The following is a 15,788-nucleotide window of genomic DNA, read 5'->3' as shown; positions in this document are numbered from 1 at the left end:
ACAACAATATACATGATCCTAACTCTCTGTGTATTTTCCATCTTTATGTGGTTTATTTTTTCTTTACCCCTTTAATCTATGACTGTCTACACTCTGTCACTTTAAATACTTTGTTTTATTTTTTCTATATTCTTTTTATTCTCTCTCTCAAGCCCACATATATTTATCCAATACTGTGACCCATTTAAAGGTCTTTTCCTATTGGATTTGTCCTAATTGTGTGCATATCTGCAATTAGTTTTTGACCAGGAGCACTTTTTTTCCCTCTTTTAAATGATAAACAGGCATGGCCAGGACCAACTCTGCATCCTGCCTGCTTTCTCCACCCAGTCCCAAATGGCAGAGGCATGTTCACTGCCTCTAATAGCATTCTGTCCTCCCCAGATCCAGGGTCACAGAGGGTCTGTGTCAACATTTAGCAATTTGTAACATGCTACTCACACACCCCATTTAAGTGCTTGTCCTCCTGACAGAGCCAGAGTTGTACATGCAACTATAAAAAACTAGGAAGGCACCATTTCTTAAAGAAGTCACATGGTGTTTGATGTTGCTGTTGTTTGTTTTTATTGTTTTGCAGCTAATGCTGAATCAGGAAGAATTCTCTTAAAGAAGCCATGGCACTCCTGTTTGCTGCCAGGAAACAGAGCCCATCTGATAAAAAAAAAATGTTGCTAAACTTTGGATGTTTTGTGTGTGCATGACTAGAATTCTTTTCCAAGCTCTCTTGGGTTTTATGTGGATTGAACTAGCCACAATGGTGAGCAATCCAGGTACTCAGACACCAGTGCATCTGTGATCCAAAGGGCAAAATCTATTGTTTAGAAAGTCACTAGAGCTTGTCATTGTGTATTTGATGCTTGTTTTATAATCATACAGAATGAAACAATTATGGGGTCATGGCAACTTACAACTATGTTTCAAAGGATATGATATTAACATATCATAACAGGGTGAAGAATGAAAAATCAAGATGTGAGGGTGAAGGTGAACACACAATGGAGATACCAAGAAATCAGAGATGACAAGAATGTAAAACATTTGTTGAGGAAATTTTTTTTTCTGANTAAATTTGTATCAATAAACCAAGATCCATACCACTGCAAAGTATTCATCTCTACATCATATTTCACTTTAAATCTAAGCAAACATTTATGAACACTATTAATAAATTTAGGCATAGTGTTCTCCAAACTGCTTCCTGCTTTGTGTTGGGCAAAGCAATTTTGGGGTTCACAGAGACCTTTTAAGCGGCATTGAAGGTTCATCAAACCACATTATTCAGGAAGGAATCCACAGATTCTTATCATCTAAGGAAACAAAAAACGAACCACTTTTTCAAAGAAATATATTCTCAGACCCAAATTTTGAAGTCAAGATAATATATATATATCTTAGAAGCCCTTACAATGAAATGTCTCTCTATACTTAGTTCATTCACAGTTAAAATTTTTGAAGAAAACACAACAATATACATGATCCTAACTCTCTGTGTATTTTCCATCTTTATGTGGTTTATTTTTTCTTTACCCCTTTAATCTATGACTGTCTACACTCTGTCACTTTAAATACTTTGTTTTATTTTTTCTATATTCTTTTTATTCTCTCTCTCAAGCCCACATATATTTATCCAATACTGTGACCCATTTAAAGGTCTTTTCCTATTGGATTTGTCCTAATTGTGTGCATATCTGCAATTAGTTTTTGACCAGGAGCACTTTTTTTCCCTCTTTTAAATGATAAACAGGCATGGCCAGGACCAACTCTGCATCCTGCCTGCTTTCTCCACCCAGTCCCAAATGGCAGAGGCATGTTCACTGCCTCTAATAGCATTCTGTCCTCCCCAGATCCAGGGTCACAGAGGGTCTGTGTCAACATTTAGCAATTTGTAACATGCTACTCACACACCCCATTTAAGTGCTTGTCCTCCTGACAGAGCCAGAGTTGTACATGCAACTATAAAAAACTAGGAAGGCACCATTTCTTAAAGAAGTCACATGGTGTTTGATGTTGCTGTTGTTTGTTTTTATTGTTTTGCAGCTAATGCTGAATCAGGAAGAATTCTCTTAAAGAAGCCATGGCACTCCTGTTTGCTGCCAGGAAACAGAGCCCATCTGATAAAAAAAAAATGTTGCTAAACTTTGGATGTTTTGTGTGTGCATGACTAGAATTCTTTTCCAAGCTCTCTTGGGTTTTATGTGGATTGAACTAGCCACAATGGTGAGCAATCCAGGTACTCAGACACCAGTGCATCTGTGATCCAAAGGGCAAAATCTATTGTTTAGAAAGTCACTAGAGCTTGTCATTGTGTATTTGATGCTTGTTTTATAATCATACAGAATGAAACAATTATGGGGTCATGGCAACTTACAACTATGTTTCAAAGGATATGATATTAACATATCATAACAGGGTGAAGAATGAAAAATCAAGATGTGAGGGTGAAGGTGAACACACAATGGAGATACCAAGAAATCAGAGATGACAAGAATGTAAAACATTTGTTGAGGAAATTTTTTTTTCTGAGTGAGAAAAACCAGCCCAAGGGTGGGACCATCAATGGATGGGGCTTTCAAATCAAGTGAGTTGCACATCATAAGAACATAGTCCCGATGATGAATATGGAAATAAAGATTGAATGCTTTCCCCACTGAGTTTTTGTTGGGATCATTTGGAGTCCTGGCCTCTAGCTGCTCTTCCCTGCTAGAGATCTTTATTTTCCTTCTGATTTGAGTTACAGAAAACTGTGTCAAAGTTGTTTACCAGCTCTGCTTCACAAACAAGTGTTACCTTACCTTGAGGATCAGAGGATAAGGGTTTTCACCTGTTGGCCCACCTACCTGTGTTGGGTATATAAGCCTCTGTGGTGTTATTGAATAAAGGGCTTCTTACCAGTTACTAGAGGTTCGTGTCTCTGTCTGTGTGTCATTGTGTGTTTCAACCTCCAGCCCCTTGCCCAAAGCTCGCAAATGGTAGTGCATAGAGTGCAGACAGGTGTTGTGTGCCCTGCAAGTTTTTATCTTATTTTAATCTGTTTCCTTCTTATTTTTCTTCTATTTGCCTCTCTGGAATTGTTTACATCACTATAACATGAACTTTCATAAATTGATCCCACAGTGCTTTACACCTAAGTTTATATTGCTTAACAAAACTGAATTTATATTTGTGTTTTCAAGAATATGATAGTTCAGAGTGCAATGACTTTTGGAGGTAAACTGAATGCATTTTGCATTATGGCATTAAAATGAGTCTTTAAAGGCCAAGTGTCTTATATTGTTACTTAAAGAATCTTTGACAAAAGTTCTTTGAAAGTTTATGAGATTTCTGGGAAATAACTAAATACAACAAATCTATTTTGTGACACACTGAACCAAGACATAAAAATATCACCAGTTTTCAATGACTCAGACCAACATGGCAAAAACACAGGGCTGCTTTGTTAGTCTCATTTCCAGTATAGAAGGCTATTTGTGTTTCTAGCATGAATTACTTTTTTCCATATGAATCTAACATCTTACATATGAAATGAAGAGTTAATATTTTATAAAGCTGGGCAGTAACAATACAGACCATGAATAGTGCATGGTATGATAAGTATATAATATATAGCATATAATAAATTTTGTAATAGAAGGAAATATTTTAAAATACTAGTTTGTTTTCCATTGTACATAAAAATAATGGTTATAATTAAGAAAGTCAACTAACAAAAAGGTTTATCACTAGGATTACCAGCCTTAGGCTTATTATTTGGGCCCTTTGAAACATTAGTTTTGATCAATTCTATGACTGTAAGCATACTCTTGTGGTTCACTTCCCATCTCTTTATCTTTCTCAGAATCATTTGGGGTTATGCTCACCACTAAAATACCTTACACAAACAGGTGTCCAAGGGGTCAGAACTAAGAAAACCCAATGGTCAAACCCTTTGTAGTGTTATTGCCTGAGAGTGTCAATGTCATGAAGGTATTGGGACATACTGAATGCATATAGCCTCATCAGAACTTGCTAATTGTATATCAAACTGGTTATACAATGTAACCATTGATTTTCAAAACACACAATAAACTCATCAAGTTCTTATCTGAAAATGAATTTGTGATATTCCTAAGCAAAGTCACTGGTAGTAACATCTTTACACCTGATGGATAAAATGATTAAAATTATTTGATTTTTTCTTTCAAATTTTCAAACTATGTCCAGATTCTGGTTCCATGTCACTAGCACCAACCCATGTAATCATGATGAAACCATGATTGTGTGTTCTGTGAATGACTCCAAGAACCTCCTGAGTAAACTCCCTATACTCCAGCACAAACATTCTAATGTCAACAGAACATTCAAAGTGACTACTTAAAACGAGAAGCTACCTTTGTAAACCTCCCCTGCTGAGTATCCTCCAATGGTTTATTAGCAGAGAACAATCATTGTCTTTCAGCGTCCTCTCTGGCCTGGTTCTGCATCACGAACTGCATCATTTACTTCAGTACAGCATACGTGACTGTTCTTTTAACACTGTCTTAGTTCTTTTTGAATTGCTGTGACAAAACACCATAACCATGGAATCTTACGATAGAAGGCATTTAATCTAGAGTTTACAGTTCCAGGGGAATAATATTTATAATCCTCTTGGCAGGCACCATGGTAGCAAGCAAGGCAGGCATGGTGCTGGAGCAACAGTGGAGATCTTACCTCTCATGCACAAGCATTAGACAGACAATTAGCTAAAAATGACTTGGACTTTGAAATTCCAAAGTACACCTCCAGTGACAGAACTCCTCCAAAATACAAGCCTGCATCTTGTAATTTTTCCCAAACACCTCCAACAACTGAAGACCAAAAATTCAAATATGTGAGCTCATGGCAGCCTTTCTTGTTCAAACTACTAGTCTTCTCAATCCAGGGTGTGACACTGGCTGTTTTTATTTTTTTTCTAGACTCTGCTCCATTACATAAGCTCACATAGCACATGAGCCATCTGTTTCAAGTAATAGTATGAAGATTATTGCCCTTATATTTGGTGTTTAAAACAGTGGAATCATAAAGCTGCACTCCCTGGTTTTGATGGGAGTAAGGGACTATATGAAAGCACACAGTATTGTTCTTCAATATGGGCACTGTATTACCTCTTTAGCTAATTCGGTTTATTGTCATTTGATGTGGGAGTGTCATATATCAATCTGTTGATTTCATTGGTTAAGTAATAAACACACTGCTTGGCCTCATAGCTTAGAACATAGGTGGGTGGAATAAACAGAATAGGATGCTGGGCGGAAGAGGAAGTGAGGTCAGACTCTGCTCTGCTCCCGGAGAGACCGGACAGCGCCATGCTCAGCTCTGCCGGATAGACACGATAGCTCTGCGCTCTAAGGCCAGGATGGACATAGGCTAGAATCTTCCTGGTAAGCGCACCTTGGGGTGCTTACACACTTCATTAGAAATGGGCTAGTCCAGGTGCGAGAATTAGCCTGTAAGGGCTAGAGTTCATGGGCCAAGCAGTTCTTAAATGAACATAGTTTGTGTGTTGTTATTTTGGGCATGAGCTAGCCAAGCGGCCGGGGTGTTGGGGACGCAGCCCCGCTGCTCCCTATTTCAACAGTCATTCACCATCTCATGCGTATCAGCTTCATTGTGAGGAAGAAATATATTTGTATATTTTTTAGCTGATATAGCTTCAGTGCATAGCATCATGAATGGCACAAAGTGAGAACTGAACATACACTATGTTACATAGACCATTGCCTTCAAAATATTCTCAAAGTATTTAGGTCTGCACACACACACACACACACACACACACACACACACACACACTTGGATTCTTTCTTGAACAGCATTTATTACTACTTAAACTAATTCACTAGTTGAAGAGATTGATAAAACTGGATAAAATTATAGACGAATCATGTCATAAACTATCAGTGAGTGTGATGGATATGTAATTCAATGGTAGAACATTAGGGTGCCATGAACAAGAACCTAACTGCTTTTGCCAGCACCCCTTTAATTATCACACTAGAAATCCAGAATTATTGAGCAGTTTGTTCAGTTAAGGCTCTTTCCTTAATTCTGGAGAAATCTGTGTGGAGACCCATCAGAATCACTTAAAGGAAAATCTGAGTTTAGATAAAGCTTTTTTTGGAATTTATTATATTTTTCCTTCCAGAAACCTCATCTCCCTAAAGAAATATTTTATTTTGTGTTACTCTGACAAAACACCTAGCAGTGCATAATAAGTAAACAAGTAATTTATGTTTCATCCCAAATTACAGGACCTGAAACATCCAGACCTCATGGTGTGGCCAGAGCTACCCTGGCAATGTCACGATGTCATGGAGAAGAAAACACCACTGAATAAGTCTTATGTGATACTTCTTCAATTACATATTTTTAGTGTGTTCTCTGCATTTAAAGTTCAATGCATATTTTCTTTAAGATTAGGATAGGTTTTACATGATTTATCTGAGTTTCATGAAGAAAAAACTTACAGTATTTTTTTAATTTACAAAAGAAAAATTTTAATTATCTACAAGAAAGAGAGATGTCTTCTAAGAGTAAAGGACAAAAATGCAGAGGCAGGAGCTGGGAAATAAGTCAGTTCATACAGACCTTACCTAACACACATGAAGCCTTGGGTTCAATCCCAAGCACCAGGAACTAAGAGTGGTAACCTGTGAGTGCTGGCTAGTTTTATGTCAACTAGACAGACACTAGAGTTATCAGAGAGAAAGGAGTCTCGATTGAGAGAATTTCTCTATAATATCTGTCTATAGGCAAGATTATAAGGCATTTTCTTAATTAGTGATTCATAGTAGAGAACTCAGTCCATCTTGGGCAGTGCCATCCCTGACCTGGGGGTCCTAGGTTTGATAAGAAAGAAGGCTGAGCAAGCCAGTAAGCAGCACATGCCCATGATCTCTGCACCAGCTCCTGCTTCCAGGTTCCTGCCCTGTTTGAGTTTCTGTTCTGACTTTTTTGGTGATGGACCAAAATGTAGAAAGGTAATCCAAATTAACCTTTTCCCACAATTGTTCCTTGTCATACCATTTCAACACAGCAATAAAAATCCTAACTAAAATATCATGCCATGCCTGTAGTCCTGGCACTTGGGAGATGGAGGCCAAGTGGGTTATCCGAAATTCAAGGTAATCCTCAGTTACATATGGAATTTGGAAAACATTGACAAAAGTACACCCCTTCAGTTAAATCTATTCCCAAGAATTATAGATAAGAAGAAACAAATGGGGGTCCTCTTACATTACCTCACATCTTGACTGCAGCAGTAGTCCAGATCCTTATGCTATCACAAGAGAATTAAGGCTTGATGGGGGAGAGTCTTCTGTTTTGTGTTAATTTCATTGATTAAATAAAGAGACTGCCCTGGCCCTTTAATAGGACATAAAATTAGGTAGGCGGAGTAAACAGAACAGAATGCTGGGAGAAAAAAGCTGAGTCAAGGAGTCGCCATGATTCTCCCACTCCAGGCAGACGCAGGTTAAGATCTTTCCTGGTAAGCACACCTCGTGGTGCTACATAGATTATTAGAAATGGGTTAAGAGGCTGAAACTAAGGGCCAGGCAGTGTTTAAAAGAATACAGTTTCCGTGTAATTATTTTGGGTAAAGCTAGCCGTGCAGGTGGCCGGGTGCCAGGGAACATAGCCCGCTCTGCCTACTACAACAAAGGCTGAGAGAAAGGTAGAGAATGTTATCAAGCTTTATTCCAGCAGGTAAGAGGGTAAAGACAGGAAGTCAGTATAATGCCAAGCAAAGGGCAGACCAAGTCAAGAAGTGGCAAGGGGCAGCCTTTAGCAACTGAAGTTCAAAGCCTTGGTCTACCACTTCTCTACCCTTTGTCTACCCCTATGAAAGCCTAGGGTACTCTCTTTCATAGAATAAGCAGAAGCTGGCCCAGAAGCCATTTTACCCACAATTCAATTTGTTATTGGTAGATGGACTAGATGCAAAACTATGTAAAGGGTAAAACTACCTGTCTTAGTTTCATTTTGTTGTTGTGATAGAATACCCTGACAAAATCAACTTAAGGTATGAGGATCTATTGACTCACAAAGCCAGGTTACAGTCCATCATTGCAAACTGAATGTGAAATTAACTTGAAGCAGCTCACATTACATCACACTCTAGAGCAGAGAGCAATGAGTTAATGAATGCCTAATGATGCTTTATGGACTTCCCCTTTTTATTCAATCCAACCCTACTCCACTCACACTCACTTTCCACCTCAATTATCCCAATTAAGAGAATCCCTTTCTGGTGGGCACACAGGTAACCCTAATGTAGATAATTCCTCACTGAGAGTCCTTTCCAGGGCACTCTACACTGTGTCAAGTTGACAATGTTAAGTTTCACACTACTAAGCAAAAATATTTACTAAGGAAAAGAACAATAATGTACCTTCTTAATTTTCATTTATTTTTCATTTGTTTAGTTTGTGTGTATAGTTGTTTTGTTTCCATATCTTGTCTATTAACTACAAGTTTGCAATGTCTTTGGAGGCTAGAAGAAGGCCTCAGACCTCCCTTGAACTGGAGTTAGAAATGGTTATGATTTGCCATGTAGGTGTTCAGAATTGAACCCATGTCCTCTGGAAGAGCAACCAGTTCTTGTAACTGCTGAGCCATCTATCTAGCCCTTCAGTAATACTGTGAGTGGGTTCCTTGGTTCGAAGAGGAGTGTTTCATAGAGTTTGTGGAGACCAGCTTTGTTGTTTGTTTTTAAAGCTCTGTCTTTCCTCGTAAGGTGTCTTAAAATAAATTTTAAATGTACTTTTTTACATCTATATCACCCATGCCACTATTGAACCAAAGTCACATCTTGCCTGTCATGATGATGATTACCACATATCTCCCATCGAACAATGTCACTGGTAACAGTTTTACCCAATGTCCTGCCTATTGCTTTCTATGGCTACATGTTATTCAGAAAGGACGAAGTTTCAAGGAACTTCAGCTTGTTTTCCACATGCCCTGCCATTAGCGCATATATAGTCTTCAGAAATATGAGATTATCATCTGGTTCTTGCGTGTAGCCAGTATCTGTCACAATAACCTGTATAATGTATAATGAGTCCTCACATGGGTCCCCACTCAGTAATGCTAAGGAAGGGTTGCTGCTTCACTGGAATTACCATTCCATAACCAAATGTTTTGAAGCACCTGTGTGTATCATCTCTCCTGTGTTTAAACTTATTAACTGATACTTTTATTTTCATAGGCATACGTTGTTGTATAGATTTTTCTCAACCATCATGTCAAGCATCATCTGAATTTGAACCAACCATGAGACTCCCAAGAATTTCTACTGTCTGGGCCTTGTTTTTGTGCAAATTGAATTTCTGTCCTGCTCCTCTACATATGTGTAGATAGTTTCACTAGGATGTTTCTCTAAATCTTTAAAATAATCAACAGAACAAAATGGGCTCTGGATTCATTATGGAAAGAGATACAAAGACAAAACAAAACTTTCTAAAATTCCAACTCATCATGAAAGATCCTACCACTTACTGAAATTTTATATCAAAAGAATAATGGCTGGAGATATTATGGTATTTAGTTCTCTGTAACCTACAGTCATTTTCCTTGAGTCATCTAGCTTTATTTTTCACTCTCAGGCAAAAAGTGCTATGTAGGATGTGACATCTTCACCACCAACATATTTTCCTGCTTGGGGAAAAGAAACAAAATGTACTTGGGGGTGGGGAAAACAACTACTTTTCCATTTGAACTTTATCACCATAGTTACACACTGTTGCCTATTGTCTTTACTGCACAGTCCTCACCTGTAGGCAACCTTGGCCATGATATTATAGAAATGTCTAAGATGGTTCTCAGAAAATAAAATCTTCCTTCACAGCAATAGCTGCAATGGGAGATGTATGCATGCATTATCCTTTAATGAATAGTTGTTTAGGCTTTAATGCCCATCAGGTCCACATATATAACATTTGGCCTTTTGTCAAATTTATTCTTAAGCACTCAAACTGAACCAAAACCTGGTTACATCAGCTTTTAAGTGATCTGGAAATACACTTTCCTCTCCCATCCATTGTTGTCCTCACGTTTTTACCCAATTTCCCTGTCAAATCAGAAGTTATAGAGGACATCTCCTGCATGTCTTTTTCCCATTCTAATGGCCACTACAGCAAAAAATCATTTCATTTTGTTCCACAAAGGAAAAGATGAACATTTTCAATTATCTTTACTGACACTCCACTCTCAGTTCAACCTCAGCTATGTTTTATTATCCATACAATGAGCTGTTCTAATTTGTGTCCTGTTGGGTCTCTGATTGAACACTAATTGTTGCATTGACTTTTCTCAGGAGATACATGTACATGCCTATTCATCCCAGAATTCAGAGAAAGAGAAAAAAGAAACATCTCAAAGAGGCCAAATGAGGAAGTAGGATCCCCTGGAACTGGAGTTACAGGCTATTGTTAGCTGACTGACATAGACGCTGCAAACTGAAGACAGGTCTTTTGCAAAAACAATGAAAAGTTCTTAAACACTGAGCCATCTCCTCATCCCCAGATAGTTTCACTAATAATGAATGTGGCTAGGTCTATTTTATAATTGTGTGCTTTCCACCAGTCTATTTAGAATACTTTGAGAGTCGGTTTTCTTAATTGAACTCTGGTGTGAGAGTCCCCTCTGTGTGCTGTGATTACCATTAATGAATAAAGAAACTGCCTTGGCCTGTTGATAGGGCAGAACTTAGGTAGGCAGGGAAAATGAAACTGAATGCTGGGAGGAAGAAGGCAGAGTCGGTGAGAAGCCATGCATCCACCACCTGAGACAGACACTGGGAAGTTTACCCAAGACACGGCCTTGTGGCAATACATAGATTAATGGAAATGGGTTAAATTAAGATGTAAGAGTTAGCCAATAAAAAGCTAGAGCTAATGGGCCAAGCAGTGATTTAAGTAATACAGTTTCTGTGTGATTGTTTCAGTTTTGGATGGCCAGGACAAACAAGCGGCCTCCTTCTACAGAAGCCTGTGTCTCTCCCTTTCTGTCATGACTATAATATTTAGAAAAATATTTTGATTGGAAAAATATCTTAAATAATGAATAAATAAGAATTAAAGTGATAAAAAATATTTGTTTGAGTCAAGTGTCTTGCTAATCAGAAGATAGGCCTGTGTTTTAGTAATTTAATAATGATTAAGGAACTGTAGTTTATTTAAAATAGGGAGAAAGATTATTCACAAGATAACTTAATGATTCATATAGTTTTAAATGAAATATATCTTGTAATATCTTTTTCTTTTGACATCCAAATAAGAAATAGGTATTCAAAATTAATTTCATAAAATATATAAATTATGTCTAAACCCAATTGCAAAGTTGCAGAATAAAAATCACAAGATTGTAGTGACATTTAAAATATAAAGAGTCATTTCTCATTCAACTTTTATGGTCTCCTTGATTTCAGGCAAATCATTTGCATTTGAGTGCATTTGGTTCCAGTCTACAAATTCAGCTGAAATTATATGGATATCTATCTTCAGAACCTGGAGCACAGTCTTTGCAATAAATAATATCTCTCAGAGATAAAAGTAAAATTTCATTTTCTTTTGGTCACGTAATATCTATTTCAAAAGTCAGACATGTTTGTGGGATTGTTGAGCAATGTAAAGGTTAACTGAGGTAGTAAAACCAAGCAAGTGGGTAGGTGGTATCAATTTCCTGTTTGGGATCTTGAACTGAGCAAGTTGAGTGAGGGAGGGGAACAACCTCTTGCATTTGTCACTTTCTGTTCCTTGATGGTGGGTGTTATATGACCAACCGTGTCACACTCCTGCTGCCTTGACACCCTGACAGAGTGCCCTGGGCCTGAAATATGTGTTAAAATAAACATTTACTCCACTAAGTTGAATTTGTCAGGATGTTTTATCACACTATCAGGTGAAGAAACTAAGCAGTGTAGAATAAAGTATCTTGTCTGTGGAACCAGGTCATTTGTTAAACCTCATTGTGTTTTATTACTTACCTAGCTCAGTCAAGCATCTGTTCTTACCTGCAAAATGTGACAGATAATGCATCTTACTTATAGGGTTACTTGCACTTTATTGAAACACACTTGTAAGAGCTCTTAAGAGACATGTATCAGTCCATAAATATTCACTAAGTCTTTGGTACTAAAACCATCATCATAGAAGCTCTTCTATTTGTGATCTTTGCATAAGAAACAAAACTTATTAAATATTCAACAAATTTAATTTTTAAAAAGATTCAAGTCCTAAACAATGGTTTCTTACAACCCATGGTGTGGGAATTCCTTTTGCCTGTGTGCTGCTTTTATTGGTTAATGTATAAAGAACTGCTTTGAACCTATGGCAGAACTAAGCAGGGAAAGCTAGGCTGTATGCCGGGAGAAAGAAAGGCAGAGTCAGAGAGAAGTATTTGGAACCCATGGAGACAGATGCTGGGAACTTTAGCCAGTAAGCCACAGCCACATGGCCATATACAAATTAATAGAAATGGGTTAAATTCAAATGTAAGAGTTAGCCAATAAGAAACTAGAGCTAATGGTCCAAGCAGTAGTTTAATTAATACAGTTTCTGTGTGATTATTTTGGGTCTAAGCTAGCCATGGAGCTGGGAGCCAACAAGTAGTCCTTCCTCCAACAAACCCATCAGAGTTTATTTATTATTTCACAAAATATAAATAATTTATTCTGTCACAAAATAATTTATTATGTCNATGTAAAAGTTTTTTTTTAATAAGAAAAGAGAGAGAGAGACAGAGAGAGAGACAGAGACAGAGAGACAGAGAGAGAGAGAGAGAGACAGAGACAGAGAGAGACAGAGAGACAGAGAGACAGAGAGACAGAGAGAAGAGCAACCCTTGGTGATCAAACCAGTAAGCAGCACACCTCCATGACCTCTGCATCATCAGCTCCTGCCTTTAGGCTCCTTCCATGTTTGAATTCCTGTCCTGACTTCCTTCAGTGATGAGCAGCAATGTGGAAGTGTAAGCCAAATAAACCCTCTCCTTCCCAGCTAGCTTTTTGGCCATGGTGTTTGGTCACAGCAATAGAAACACTAAGACACCCTTTAAAGCCAGAAGAAGGGTCAGGTCCTCTAGAACTGTAGTTAAAGGCATCTGTGAGCCCTCTGATGTCAGTGCTGGGAACTGAACCTGGGTCTTCCACAAAAACAGTGCTAGCTCTCTTCCCTCCCTCCCTCTCTCTCCCTCCTTCTTTCTCCCTGTGTGTGTGTGTGTGTGTGTGTGTGTGTGTGTGTGTGTGTTACCTCATATTGCTAACTGACATTCACTCTAGATTCTGTATCATGAGGGCCTAGAGACAGGGCATTGGCATCATCTTTGGATGAGGGTGTCACGCTGCGCTGAAGTTGTGATAAAGAGAAGAGCAAAACATGTGCTCCCCAAAGAAGCAGTGAGAACCACTTCCATAAGAAATGCCTTAACAGGAAGAAATCACTCTGCACACATAAATATCCATAAAGGAAAAGTTATTTAATAACACTGCAGGACTGGTTCTGGTGACTTTTGCAGACAAGGACTTAATGATGGCTGGGACCCTATGATGTCCGCTTGAGATGCCTTCAGATACAGGTTCCTTGATACAGGGATGGATCTAATGACTAGTTTTTTTGGTTTTTTTTCCTGTTTTTTTTTTCTTTTATTTTTCTTTCTTTTTCTTTTTTTTTTTTTTTTTCCGAGACAGGGTTTCTCTGTAGCTTTTGGCTCCTGTCCTGGAACTAGCTCTTCTAGACCAGGCTGGCCACGAACTCACAGAGATCCACCTGCCTCTGCCTCGCGAGTGCTGGGATTAAAGGCAAGTGCCACCACCGCCCGGCTTAATGACTAGTTCTTAATCAGCGTTGTCTCCTTTTGTGTAATGAATGGAGCCTAATTGAGGGTCAATTTTTGGTAACAAACATCAGCAGAAGTGTTTTCTTAGCAACTCAAAACTTTAATTACACTCTGAACTTTTCTTCCTACTGTTCTAACAATCCTGGTCATGTTAAGCCAGTGTTTAGTCCTTTAGCTAAATTCAGCACTCTCTGACTTAATACTTCCTAAGCATGTGTATTAGGACATCCTATAGAGTGTCAGTTTTATGACTTCGAGCTTCTCATATCAGTAATTCCCTAGTGATGCAAAGTCTCTATAAAAGATACCTCTCTACTTCTTACTGATACATTAGAAATAATATTTCAGTATGAGTTTTGATGAAGAAATACATCAAAACCATACCATTTCATCCTTGCCCTGCAATTCATGTTTTTCCCCATAAGGCAAGATACTGAATTTCACACCAATAAGCCAACATAGTCCAATTTTTGCCAAAATTAACTCAAAATTCTAAAGTCTGAAATTTCATCTTTGAAACCTTGAAATCAAGTAAGCTATCCACTTCTGTTATTCAATGGTGCCAAGGAGAAGGGTGAGATGTTCCTATCCTCCAAGGGAGAAATGTATCAAAAGAGTGTGCATCAATGCCAGACAAGGTTCTGAATATGTCAGGTGATGTGGGAGTGTCATATATCAATCTGTTGATTTCATTGGTTAATTAATAAAGAAACTGATTGGCCTGATAGGTTAGAACATAGGTGGGTGGAGTAAACAGAAAAGAATTCTGGTAGGAGGAGGAAGTGGGGCAGACGCCATGCGGCTCCTCTCCAGGGCAGACGCGATGAAGCAAGCCGCCAGGTCAGACATGCTGACACCCTGTAAGACTGGTGCTACACAGATTACTAAATATGGGTTAGGCAAGATATGAGAGTTAGCCAAGAAAAGGCTAGAGCTAATGGGCCAAGCAGTGTTTAAAAAAAAGAATATTATTTGTGTGTGGTTATTTCAGAGGCTAAGCTAGCCAGACAGCTGGGAGCCAGGAGGCAGGAACGCAGCCGCAGCTCCTTCTACAGTCAGCTATTATCATCCCCACTGTTTTATTGTATTAATTTTCTTGGGTGTAGTTAAAAGCTGATACCTTGCTCAGATAGGCCTTGCAAGTAACCAGAGGCTCAGCTCTGCTAGGACCATGAATGCAGCCTTGCTCACATTGTTCACAATAGAACATTAAACAGCAAATGCCACCTTACTGTCAGTTTCTACCAGGGCTCCAGGCCCTCTGAAGAATGATTTGAATTTTTAGGTGAGGAGGGAAGCCATTCTCTAAATGCTCTAGAATTTTGCACACCTGAGAATTACATTGTATGTAGTCATAACTGTGAGCCACACCTGGACATCTTGAACCGTAGAACCATAGATGTTGGACTTCTAATGTTTTGAAATTGATATGCTGTAAAAACTATAAAGTTAGACCTGTTGCATTTCATGTGATAAAATGGTTATGAACTTATGTGGACAATGAATGGAAGGTTGTGGCTTAAAGTGTTTGGGTGTCAAGTTGCAAAGGGATGGGTGAGGTTTTGATGGTGAGTGTTAATTGTTAACTTTACAGAATCTAGATTAACCCAAGAGATCAACCACTGGGCATGTTTTTACTTTCATTGCATTAATTGAAATTAGGTGACCCACCTACTATGGTGGCCTCAGACTGGGATCCTAGACTGTATGTTTGGAGAAGGGGAGCTGAATAGCAACATGCTTCCATTGATGTCTGCTTTCTAACTGTGGATCCAGTATGAAATGTGAGCCAAAATAAGCTCTTGGCTCTTAATTTTATTTTGTCAGACTATTTTTTATCAAAATAACAAGAAAAGAAATTAAGATAACTTGGTGGTGTCTTGTAGATTGTATGCATCAGAGAACCTGTATGTATGCTCTGAGATCCTGTT

This window comes from Alexandromys fortis, unplaced genomic scaffold, assembly GCF_014885135.2.
Source record: "Alexandromys fortis isolate MF-2015 unplaced genomic scaffold, M_Fortis_MF-2015_v1.1 scaffold_307, whole genome shotgun sequence".
NCBI classification, from domain to species: Eukaryota; Metazoa; Chordata; class Mammalia; order Rodentia; family Cricetidae; genus Alexandromys; species Alexandromys fortis.
Note: the sequence above shows the minus strand (reverse complement) of the source record.